This window comes from Saccopteryx bilineata, chromosome 1, assembly GCF_036850765.1.
Source record: "Saccopteryx bilineata isolate mSacBil1 chromosome 1, mSacBil1_pri_phased_curated, whole genome shotgun sequence".
In the NCBI taxonomy this organism is placed as follows: Eukaryota; Metazoa; Chordata; class Mammalia; order Chiroptera; family Emballonuridae; genus Saccopteryx; species Saccopteryx bilineata.
Genome location: NC_089490.1, coordinates 378449037 through 378461586, shown reverse-complemented (window position 1 = coordinate 378461586; position 12550 = coordinate 378449037). Strand labels below are relative to the sequence as shown.

Here is a 12550-nt window from a genome sequence, read left to right as displayed (position 1 = left end):
TTTTAGGTCATTTCCCAATATCTTACTATAGAAACAATTTTGAAGTAAGTACACTTGGGATTAAAAAACTTTGTCTATAACCATGGATTTAGCCTTTCGTTAAATTCCCAGAAATAGAAATACTGGGTTAGAGAACGTGCACCTATTTAAGATTTTGGATAATCATAACTCAGCAGCAAAAGACACAGGTAATTTTTTTAAAGGCTATTTCATCTCCACACCTGAACACTCACAGGCCCCGGGACCTGAGCTTGATGGTAGCCACTGGGTAGACAAAACCTCTGTGATCCTTTCAACGGATAAAGAGTGTAACTGAGGCCGCATGAACACGGGTCTGTGGGAGGAGCTCTCACGCTGTCATCCTCAGAGCCCGACAGGAAGAACTCTATGCTCACAGTACCGTCCTATGCTTGTTAACTGTCCCCCTTTAACTTCCTTTCCCCTTCTATATGTACGTTTTCATCTCGGCACCCTGTGTTGTGCGCGCACGTGGCTTGTCATGTCCACATAAACTGAGTTGTGACCTTTTCTCGTTCCCCCTGAATAAATCCTTTCAGTGACAAAACACATTCGTCGATATTATTTTTCACTTGACACAATGTTGTTTCAAAAGAGCACACCAGTCCCACACACGTAGGACAGGACGCCCCAACCCGTAGCTCAGTATCCATATGATTCAGCTTTTTTTTTTTTTACAACACCACAGGAACAAACCTGAAGGAAATTACAGCCCTGCTGGGACCCCCAAGCATCCTCTTTCTGGAAAATAGCCCAACACAGCTTAGTGCTAGTGCTTGGTGGCCCTAAGACTTCTTTAGCAAAACGAAACACTAGGTGGGTTTTTTTTTGTTTTGTTTTGTTTTTAAATCAGACAACTAGTATAAAGACAGGCCACAAACCAGGAGAAGGTATTAGGATTTACATCCAGAATATATAAGGAATTCTTACAAATGAGTAACAAAAACAACCCAACTTAGAAACTGGGCAAAAGGCTCAAACAGACACCTTAACAAAAGAAGACACGTGTCCATCGACAGGTAAATAAACACATGAAGAAGTGCCCAACGTCATTGGTAATAAGGGAGATTACATCATTTCACATTCACGGGTGTGGCTAACATTAAAAAGAAAAAATAACAAATGTTGGTGAAGTGAAATTGAGGAGTAGACTCAGAGCTGTCACACTGCTGGTGGGAGAGTGAAGAGCACACCTACTCCACAAACCTGTTTGTAGTTTCTTAAAAAGTTAAATAGATACCTGCATTATGACTCAGAATGCCACTCCTTGAAATTTATCCAAGATCAAGGAAAACATGTTGCCTTAGTCTGTTCCAGCTGCTAGAATAAAATAACACGGGCGGGGTAGAACATAAGCAACAGAAATTTATTTCTCACAGTTCTGGAGGCTGCAAGTCCAAGATCAGGGTGCCAGCAGAGTTGGGTGAGGGCCCTATTCCGGTTTCAGACTTCTCACCATGTCCTCACATGGGGCAAGGGAACTCTGTGGAGTCTTTTTCATAAGGGCACTGATCCCATTCATGTGCTCTATCCTCATGACCTAGTCACCTTCCAAAGGCCCCACCTCCACATAACAATACATTAGTGGTTGGGATTTCAACATATGAATTCGGGGGAATGCAAACATTCAGACCAGAGCGCACATGTTCACAAAAGGTTTACATAAAAATGTTTATAGCACTCTTCTTCCCTAGTAGCTCCAACGTGAAAACAATCCAAATGTCTAACAATAGAATAATGGATAAACAGTGGTATAATTATACAATGGAGTGATATTCAGTAATTAAAAAAATAAACTACTAGCCCTGGCCGGTTGGCTCAGCGGTAGAGCGTCGGCCTAGCGTGTGGAGGACCCGGGTTCGATTCCTGGCCAGGGCACACAGGAGAAGCGCCCATTTGCTTCTCCACCCCTCTGCCGCGCTTTCCTCTCTGTCTCTCTCTTCCCCTCCCGCAGCCAAGGCTCCATTGGAGCAAAGATGGCCCGGGCGCTGGGGATGGCTCTGTGGCCTCTGCCCCAGGCGCTAGAGTGGCTCTGGTCACAACATGGCGACGCCCAGGATGGGCAGAGCATCGCCCTGGTGGGCATTCTGCCCATCGCCTCTGGTGGGCAGAATGTCGCCCCTGGTGGGCGTGCCGGGTGGATCCCGGTCGGGCACATGCGGGAGTCTGTCTGACTGTCTCTCCTCGTTTCCAGCTTCAGAAAAATGAAAAAAAATAAAAAAAAATAAAAAAAAATAAACTACTGATATATATACAACATAAATTTTGAGCCAAAGAAGCCAGGCACAATTGTGTACATGCTGAATAATTCTATTTATAAAAAAGTTCAAGAAGAGGTAAAACTATGATGGTAGATATCAGAAAAGGGGTTGCCAATGGGGGCGGTGATAAAGACTGACTGAAAAGAAGGATGGGGCAACTTCCTGCAGGTGGTGACAATCTGATTAGATTGGTGGTTACAAGAGTATGCACATTTGTCAAATCTCACCCAGTTGTACACTGAAGACCTATACATTTTATAATATATATATGTATACACAATTTAATATATATTTAAATATATACTATATATCAGGGGTCGGGGACCTATGGCTTGCGAGCCAGATGTGGCTCTTTTGAAGGCTGCATCTGGCTTGCAGACAAAAATTTAATAAAAAAAAATAATGTTAAAAATATAAAACATTCTCATGTACTACAATCCATTCATTTCATACTGCTCATGTCCATGGTTGTGGGTGGCTGGAGCCAATCACAGCTGTCCTCCAGGACAACACCAAATTTTTATTGGATAATGCGTAACGTACACGGGTCATTGTATGGCTCTCATGGAATTCCATTTTAAAATATGTGGCGTTCATGGCTCTCTCAGCCAAAAATATTCCCAACCCCTGCTATATATAATGTATATAAATCTAATAACATATAATACAATACATATTCTATATGTATATTAAATATATATATTTGCCTACTAAAACAAACAAAATGGGTTGGGCAACACAGCTAGTTTGATGGGGATGGTCAGAGAAGGCCTTTCTGAAAAGGTAACTTTTCAGAAATATGAAAAAGGGGTTGGCCGTGTGAAGATTGCAGGATAGTTTATGAAAAATCCTAAGTTGGGAAAGATCTTGTAGTAATTGAGGAAGAGGAAGGTGAGCTGTTATGGGCTGAATTGTGATCTCACTCCAAATTCTTATGGTTAAGTCCTAACCACTCCCCCCACCTTAGAATGTGACTGTATTTTGAGATTGGCTCTTTACAGAGCTAATTAAATTAAAATGTGGCCATTCGGGTGGGCCCTAAATCAGTATGCCTCTTAGGAGGGAATTTGAACAGGCAGGCACGTGAAGAGGAAAGACAGTGTAGAACAGGGAGGAGATGGCCATCCACAGGCCGTGGAGAGAGGCCTGGGACAGGTCCTGCCCTTGTGGCCCTCAGAAGGAACCAACCTTGCCAACACCTCGATTCCTGAAGTCCAGCCTCCAGAACTGTGAGAAAATAAACTTCAGTTGGTTCAAGTTGTCAGGTGTGTATGTTACAGCCGCCTGACTTGACTGACACATGGACCATGCGGCTGGAGAGGCAGGCAGGGGCCAAGTCACATGCAGTCTTGAAGGCCACGGTCAGAGGGTTAAACTGTCTGCAAAAAGCAATGTCGCCTGACCAGGCTGTGGCGCAGTGGATAGAGCATCGAACTGGGATGCAGAGGACCCAGGTTTGAAACCCTGAGGTCACCGGCTTGAGCATGGTCTCACCAGCTTGAGCGCAGGGTCTCTGGCTTGAGCATGGGATCACAGACATGACCCCATGGACTCTGGCTTGAGCCCAAGGTCGTTGGCTTGAGCAAAGGGTTCATCACTCTGCTGTAGCCCCCCAGTCAAGGCACATATGAGAAAGAAATCAATGAACAACTAAGGAGCAGCAGTGAAGAATTGATGCTTCTCATCTCTCTCCCTTCCTGTCTGTCCGTATCTGTCCCTCTCTCTGACTCTGTCAAAAAAAAGTAATGGGCCCTGGCAGGTTGGCTCAGCGGTAGAGCGTCGGCCTGGTGTGCGGGGGACCCGGGTTCGATTCCCGGCCAGGGCACATAGGAAAGCGCCCATTTGCTTCTCCACCTCCCCTTCCTTCCTCTCTGTCTCTCTCTTCCCCTCCCACAGCCGAGGCTCCATTGGAGCAAAGATGGCCCGGGCGCTGGGGATGGCTCCTTGGCCTCTGCCCCAGGCACTAGAGTGGCTCTGGTCGAGGCAGAGCGATGCCCCGGAGGAGCAGAGCATCGCCCCCTGGTGGGCAGAGCTTCGCCCCTGGTGGGCATGCCAGGTGGATCCCAGTCGGGCGCATGTGGGAGTCTGTCTGTCTCTCCCTGTTTCCAGCTTCAGAAAAATACAAAAACAAACAAACAAACAAACAAAAAAGTAATGGATAACTCTTACAGAATTTTAAGCTAATGTGAAATGTGACTGAAATTCACAGGAAGTCAGAAGACTCTCAGTAATCCAGGCAAGAAGAAACAGCAGGGGCACGGGGGAGGGTGGACGTAGGTAAAGACGTGGACGAGTTTACAATCCGGGACAGTGCCAACAGGATTTGATAGCTGAGGTGCAGGGATGAAGTACAGGAAGGTGTCAGAGCTGAATCCCTCTACTGAGAACGGCCACCTGCTACATGGGTCTCCGTGACGCTCTCTGAGTTCCCCAAGCCCAGGTCTTCCTCTGAGCCCTTCCACTTGCTGTTCCTTCTGCCGGGTCTGTTCTTCTCCCCAGGGTCAGCCTGGCCGGCTCTCTCATTTTAGGCCTTTGCTCAAAAGTCACTTCCCCCGAGAGCATTCCCTGGTCGACCTGTAAGAGCACCTCCTGCTATGCTCACTGCCTTGCCTTGCTGTGCGCCCCCTCCGCAGCCTCTCTGACACTGCGCTGAGCAGCTCCGTGCCTACGTGTTTATTATCTGTCCCCTTGCTGGAATATAAATTCCAGGAAGGCAGGGACTTTGTCACCTTCCCTGCTGCATCTCAGAATGGCAAACAATAGGACTCTAATAAATACCTGTGGAGAGAATGAACGAATGACAACTAGTCTTAAAATAGAGCCCGGAGAAGTTCTGCTCAAAGGTCTCCAACAGCAAAACACATTGGCACGTGTCTAAAATGAATGAGACAATCTTGTTTAAAAAGGAATTGAAGAGGAAGGATGAGGGACTCCTGAAGCCATGTATTCTAGAATTTCTTGAGTTACGAGCCCCAAAAGAGACAGATATCTCACAAGGTCCTACTTGCCGGCACACCCAAGTGTGTGCGATGCCCCTCGCCTCATCCAGGCACTTCAGTCTCTGCAGCACAAAAATTCCAAGGCTCGCTCCAAAACTTGCCTCAAGGCAGTGATTTTCAGCTCAGTGTCAATCACACCTTCATCTGAACAAGTCCTGTCACTTCACAGCAAAGACCAAGTGGGGGTTTCAGCAAGACGGATTTCTGGGCCACCTGGCCATGATGCATTGCTCTGGCTCCATGTTCATTTTTCTTTCCACCAAATAAGGTCCTATGGGCAACATAAAACAGTGCTGCTTCTCTCCATTTACTGCCTGCTCCAGCTGCTTGACAGCCTCATGGCAAGTGCTGCCTGTCACTGAGGAAGCAGACATATTCGCAAAGCTGTTCCTAGAAACCAGCCTTCAGGGGGTTCTCACTTGCTCTGTGGGGAGAAGAGCTACGAGGCACAGGGGCGTCAGAGGCTTCTCCCTCAGCCCACATCTCAAAGCTGCTCTGACAATAAGGGGAAACTGCCCTTCAGAACAGGTGGTGAGGGGGGAGGGCTCAAAATAATGACTCGGTGACTTCTTCTCTGCAACAGATGTGGAAGTGGAGTTTTTATAAAAAACTCAGCAAATTTTCTAATTTCATTCTGATTGTTTTTCAAAGAATAACCCACAACCACTTGGAGCTATAAAGGTATGAAAATAGCTATAAAGGTTGTTTCTCTATTTTAGGTGAGTAGAAATGACATTATTGGGTCCCTCATAGATTTTTTTTTTTTTTTTTTTTTTTTTTACAGAGAGTCAGAGAGAGGGATAGGGAGAGAGATGAGAAGCATCAATCATTAGTTTGTCATCATGACACCTTAGTTGTTCATTGACTGCTTTCTCATATGTGCCTTGACCGCGGGCCTTCAGCAGACCAAGTGACCCCTTGTTTGAGCCAGCAACCTTGGGTCCAAGCTGGTGAGCCTTGCTCAAGCCAGATGAGCCCACGCTCAAGCTGGAGACCTCAGGGGTCTTGAACCTGGGTCCTCCACATCCCAGTCTGACGCTCTATCCACTGTGCCACCGCCTGGTCAGGCCAGGGTCCCTCATAGATTTCTAAGCAGAGTAGTATTTGTTTTTAATAGTTGTCTGTTGCCTCTAATTAACATCTAAATAGACAGTATATTCTTTTATAATTATAATATGGGATTGTCTATGAACAAATATTGATAAACTCTTTGGCAAATGCCTAGGAAAATATGGTCAAGTTTGCCCAAGGTTTTAAGCAGCTGCTCTATGCAGCTGGGGCATGGTCACTGTTTGGGGACAGAGCTGAATATCCCCAATCCGTGCACGCTTTCTCTTTATTTTAGTGCCTGATTTACCCTCTGGCGCTGCTGGACAGTCTTCTTAAATTCTTCTGACTCCGTTTGGATGGCATACATTGCCCCACAGCCTCCTGAAATATCAGTGGCTTTGATCGCTGTAACTCAAGGAAAAGTTTCTTTGAGAATCTGGATTACTCTGAGCTCTCCCTCAGTCTGTACAGCGAGCATCCACTGGGCACAGCGGAGAAGGGGAGGCCCACGGATCCATCGTGTAAGGAGCAAGCCCAGGACCCAAAGCTTCAGAGTGGCAAATTTTTAATTTTCCAAAGAGGAACCTATAATTACAGATTCCGGGGGAGGACAGTCAGGGTGGTGCTTCAACGTCCTCAGCAAATGCACAGAAGTCTCAGCCTTACTCACTGCTCCCAAAGCAAACCAGCTTCCTCCTGCAGCAGGAGTGTCAAGTTCCTCCTCTTGCCTTCCTCCCCCTTTGCCTGCTGCCCTCTATAGAGCAATGGGAACTCCACTGCTGAGCAAGTCACAACATCTCACTTACCCTGAGTTACTGCTGGCCACCCGGTGTGACCTTTGCGGTCACCTTTGGAAGCGTGGCCTGTGTTGGGGCAGTGGGGAGGTCTTGGGCACCCTCTACAGAGCCCTTCTCTAGTCCTATCGTGCTGGAGGAAAGGCACCATTTGAGAAATACAATCCTCTCTTTGGTGTGTGACAAAAGTCATAGCAGTTTTGGGATGTCTAAAATGTTCGAATGGGAAAGAAACAGAAAAAAGTAAATCCCTCTCTGCCCCGCAGAATGTGTTAGCCACGGCCATGACAGTTCTGTGCTTCACCTGCATTAGCTCATTTAATTCTCACAACAACCCTGTAGGTGGGTACCGTCTATACCCCCCTTTTATACATGTTGGAAAGTTAAACCACAGAGAGGTGAAGGAACTGGCCCAAAGTCACTCTGCGCTAAGGAGTCGAGCTGGAACTTGAATGCAGCCTAGCACCAGAGGCCACAAGCATAACCTTATCTGCAGTACTTGTGAACACTGAGAATAATATATGGGCACAGTCAATTAATTAAAAGTCCCTTTTAAAAAGGAACCCACCTCAAGTAACACAACAGAATGGCTTTCTCTGTGTGAAGCTATCCTGCATTTTATTCTGAGGTGAGTCATCACCTGCTTTTTCTCATCTTCTTAGCTGAGCAGGCACTGTAAGTGACCAGGAGACCAAGGATTAATCTTGAAAGTTGACAGCCTCTTCCCTCCACCAACTCACACCTGCTTTTTCTCCTTTCACCTTTTGAAAAATCCAGACAGACTCACAAAACCCCTCTTTGTCACTCTATCTGCCTTCAAAACACAATCTCTGACTATAGCCAGGACTTCCCAAGCCCACGGGGATAGTGGTCATCGCTCTCACTGTGCTGGTCCTCCCCTTCATGGGGAGTCAACCCAAGAGGGGAGGCTGGAATGGAGGGAGGATGACAGGGAGGATTATGCTGGTTTTGCTCCTTAAAAAGCTCCATGGTCTTCACATAGTGGGTGCTGTGACGGCCTCAGCATCCATCCACCCTTTTCCCTGTGTCTCAGCAAGGGGGCCTTGAGATCTGGGACTCTAAACCTGCCCCAGCTCCATTGGTGAGGTCCGACTGGGTTAAACCAATCAGGGTAAGCCCACTCCTCGCCCTTCCCCCACCGCTATGGTGACTGATACAGGGGTGGGCACTTGACCTACTGTGGCTCAGTTACAGTAAAACCCTTAAACCTTGTTTCATGTTTGGGAAAAAGAGAAAATCTCTTCTTGCATTGGTCAAAGCAGTATGTAGCTGTGAAAAGTGATGGAATTCAGCCGGTTCACATTGGTTCAGCAGAACCAATACCTAATTTTTGTTGAGTTTGGTGAACCAGTTGTTAAAATGGCACTCATAATCAGAGTTCTCTCTAAGGTGGGTGCCTGGGCAGCCGCCCAGTGTGGAAATCACAAATTCACATTCCTTACTCTCTCTCTCTCTCTCTCTCTCTCTCTCTCTCTCTCTCTATATATATATATATATATATATATATATATATATATATATATTTGCTGTCTGTATATAGATTAAAGGGGGAATATGGCAAATGCTGAAAAGCCATAATAATGGCATATAATTCTAGACTTTGTGCTGATTTTAAGTTGACAGTTTCAGTATAAAGTTGTCCACTGATTTGCAAGAGCGATTTGCCATTTAGTGGAAGTTTCCCAGAGCCATTGTTGTTGATCCTTTGAAAAAAGGAACAACAATAATTTTGAGGCTCAAAACCTATAAGCTGTAAGGGTCGCCTATGCCCCTTGATAATCCAGGAGGCAACAAGATCAAAATATGGAAGTGTATTCCATGGGCTATTAGATGGTTCAATGTGCCCAAGCTGTAGCTGCTCTTGTACCAATCGAGCAGCTGCCCTAAGTTTCTCCTGAGAAAGGGGCCATTGGTCTACCCACACAGGATTATCTGATTTCCAAGTAATTGTGTCTGCACAATGCATTATTGGGGTAGCAGGAGCTACCAAGGCCCCTATGCTAAATTTTGATATCCTAATCCACACCTTCTGGTATTGGGTGCCACTTCTATGGGGGTGAGAATTCCTCGCCGTTCTTTCCCTAGTCCCTTGGTGGGCAAAAATCCCCGATCAAGCATCTGAGTACTGACTAAACCATTAGGACTGACGAGCAATGCTCCCATATTTTTCAAAACATCTCTACCTCACAAATTAATTGGCCATCCAGGGAGCACATAAGGCTTAAAAAATCCAGAATGACCTTCTTAATCTTCCCAATGTAGAAAACTAGAACTTTGTTGAGGGGATTTACTCTGCCCTATACCTTGTAATTCTGTGGCTGCTGCATGAGTGGGCCAGGAAGGAGGCCAATGTAGCTTAGCAATAACAGATACATCAGCTCCAGTATCTAAAAGTCCTTTAAATTTATGCTCATGTATTGTTAGTTCCATTTCAGGGCGTTCCTGACCTTTTTTTTTTTTTTTTAAATCCAATTGGCAAAATCAGAGGAGCCAAATCACCAATTTGCTTGGGGCCCCTTTTGCAGGATGTGTCCTGAGAAGCAGAATTAGCATCCTTATACTATTCTTCTAACTGCCTGTATTAGCCATGAAACAAATTCTTTTTTTTTTTTTTTGATTAATTTTGGTGGGGTGACATTGATAAAATTGTTTTCTGTCACCTTCTAACTGGTTTTCTTTGTGGGTGCCTGGGCAGCCGCCCAATGTGGAAATCACAAATTCACATTCCTTACTCTTTTTTAATGTTCATGTGTGCAACAGCGTATTCTAAGCACCCGTAGTACTGTTCATGCAGTCCAGAGGTGAAAAAAACTGCAAGTGAGGATGTCAATCAAGAAGCAATATAGAAATATTTTAAATAACAGTCTTATTGGTTTTTGTCAGGTATTATTTAACACTTTTTCATTAATATTTTAAAACTCATAGCATAATCTACTTTTGTGTACCTCTTTTACTTTTCTTATTTAAGTATTAAAAGCAGGAAATAATAAACTACCTTTTGGTATATCTTTTTTTTACACTTAAAACGGTTATTAGGGCAGAGAACTGGTTGTCAAATTATTTGAATCCCACCACTGGCTGTGAGCCCCAAGGCCATGCAGCCATTTCCTACCCGAGTGAACCAGCCTGGAGAGAAAGCCAAACACATGCAGGAGGACAGCGCCACCTAAGGCAGAGACAGGTACTGCAGCCCCAAACAAACCAAACCCGTATTTACTGTCCTGGATGCACTCCCTTCATGATTTAAGACAATTTGTTAGGTGGGTTTTCTGTTGTTTTAGCCAAACCATCCTAACTGATAACCACTCATCCACTAAACTTAAAACAGTAACACAGATTTGTCTCTACATTAGCCAGTCAAATAAAATGTTTATATGACTCAGAGTTATAAATCTGCCCCGTATTTCCAGGTCTCTGCTCAGGAGTCACCTCTTCTGGTTGACACACTTGTTTGTTCATTTGCTCAACAAACAGAGACTCTGCATCTCCTACGCACCAGTTCCTATTCCAAAGGTTTCCAGGATGAATAAAACATAATTCTTATCCTTGAGGAGTCAAATGGGGAAAATACAAGTAAACCTCGAGATGGAAGAGAGCTTTAACTGGCGTGAGTCCCAGGTGCTACCGGATCACAAAGAACAGGCACCTATGTCAGACCCATCAAGATATGGGGTCGAGGAAAAGATTCTGGGGGAGATAATGTTTAAACTGAGCTCTTAAAGCCATGCCTGGATAGGTGGTTCTCAACTGGGAGCAGGTTTGGCCCAGGGAACATTTGGCAACATCTGAACACATTTTTGGTTGTCACAATGGGGGAGATGCTACTGACAACTAGTGGGTAGAGGCCAGGGATGCTGCTAAACACCCTGCAACGCACAGGTCAGCCTTCTATGCAAAGGACTGTCCAGCCCCAGATGTCAATAGTGCTGAGGCTGAGCGACCTTGTCCTGCAGGAAGCAGGGTGGAAGGAATGTTCTGAGCAGAGGGGTGAGCACGTACAGACACACACAGACAGGAAACCGCAAGACAAGTCTGGGAACGTCGTGTGGGGCTGGAGCCAAGGGTGGCTAAAGGGTGGCAAGCTTCAGCTAGAAGGGCAGGCCTGGGCCAGCCCGCGCAGAGCAGTCCTGAGCCAGACGCTTAGAGTTTGGTCTGCTCCACAAAGCTGTGGGGAGCAACTGAAGGATTTAAACAAGGGTGTGTGCTTTAGAATTCCTCTGGCAGTAATTGGGTGGCTTCAGCAGGTGAGTAATGGGGACTGAACTCAGCAGAGGCTGTGCCATAGACAGGTCCAAACCTTCAGGAGGACTCCATGTTCCCAGCCAAGGTCACCGCCACGGCATTCTGTGTGCGTCTCTACCTGTCCGTAAAAGCACCTTGGGCAAGCACTAGAGTTAGCCCGTCTTTCTCTTCTCCATAGCGCCTCCCACAGGTACAACATGTGGGGCTTAGATGTTAATGCCAGCAGAGAGGTAAACTGGTCAAAAAATACAACGTACATGGCCCATATATACCACCTTATAGAGAAATATGTAAAAAGGAATCTATACACTGTAGTATATAATATGAGCAGAATATATGCAAGACATATTTTTTTTTGCACTATTTAAATTTTCACCTTTGTCTTTCAAGGCCTGTTGTTGTTGAATTTTCCTGTGGTCAATGCAAATTTGATGCAGTGATTCCACTGCACTCAATAAATGTTTGCTGGAGGAAATGAAAGGGATAGCAATTCCCAAGGGGTGTTCTCATTCGCCACATGGGGGCCAAGGAGAACCAGGGTTGGGAGGGACTGGGGTAGAGAGGACACTGGGCCGTGCTACTCAGGACCATAGAATGTATTGCCCGGCTTCTGGGCACACTGCCAGCTACCCGCCCTCAGCTATCAACTGGGAATTGCCCTCGTTACTCAGGACAGCTCTGCAGGGCCATGTAAACTCCAGGGCTCCTGTGGGATCGGCTGAGACCTTGCAGCATCTGTTCCATAGCCCAGCTTTGAACTCTGCCCAACCCTGCTTCCTCCCCTTCCCCTACAGGTGTTCATACCAAGAGCATGCTGGCAACCCTGGCAAGAGGCTATGGGGTCTGAGTCCAGGAGAAGCAGGAGGGTAGGCGGGCACCAAGAGCAGGAACAGGCCGCTTCCAGACCCGAGGCAATCAGAGAGAACGAGCAGATGGCACCTGTGCACTCACAAGGAGAGTGTCCTGCCCAGTGGGGAGCTGCCTGCACGGGAGGGAGGTCCTAGGCCTGCAGGGGAGGTCACTGGGCCCTCCGGAAACCTGGCCCGCTCCCTCCCAAACCTGCCAGCCAGAATCCACCTCCTGCTCCCCACTTGTCGAGGGGCCTCTGTCTTTGTGGCGTTAACACGTATCTTTCTGGGCAGCCACCAGCCTGGTGAGGTCTGGA

General features: G+C 46.4%; 1 protein-coding gene across 5 annotated transcripts in view; it reads right to left on the bottom strand.

The window, feature by feature from the left end:
• The window catches only part of KIAA1549L (KIAA1549 like), a 289877-nt gene that overhangs the window by 28638 nt on the left and 248689 nt on the right, over window positions 1–12550 (bottom strand). The gene's annotated exons all lie outside the window — the stretch shown is intronic.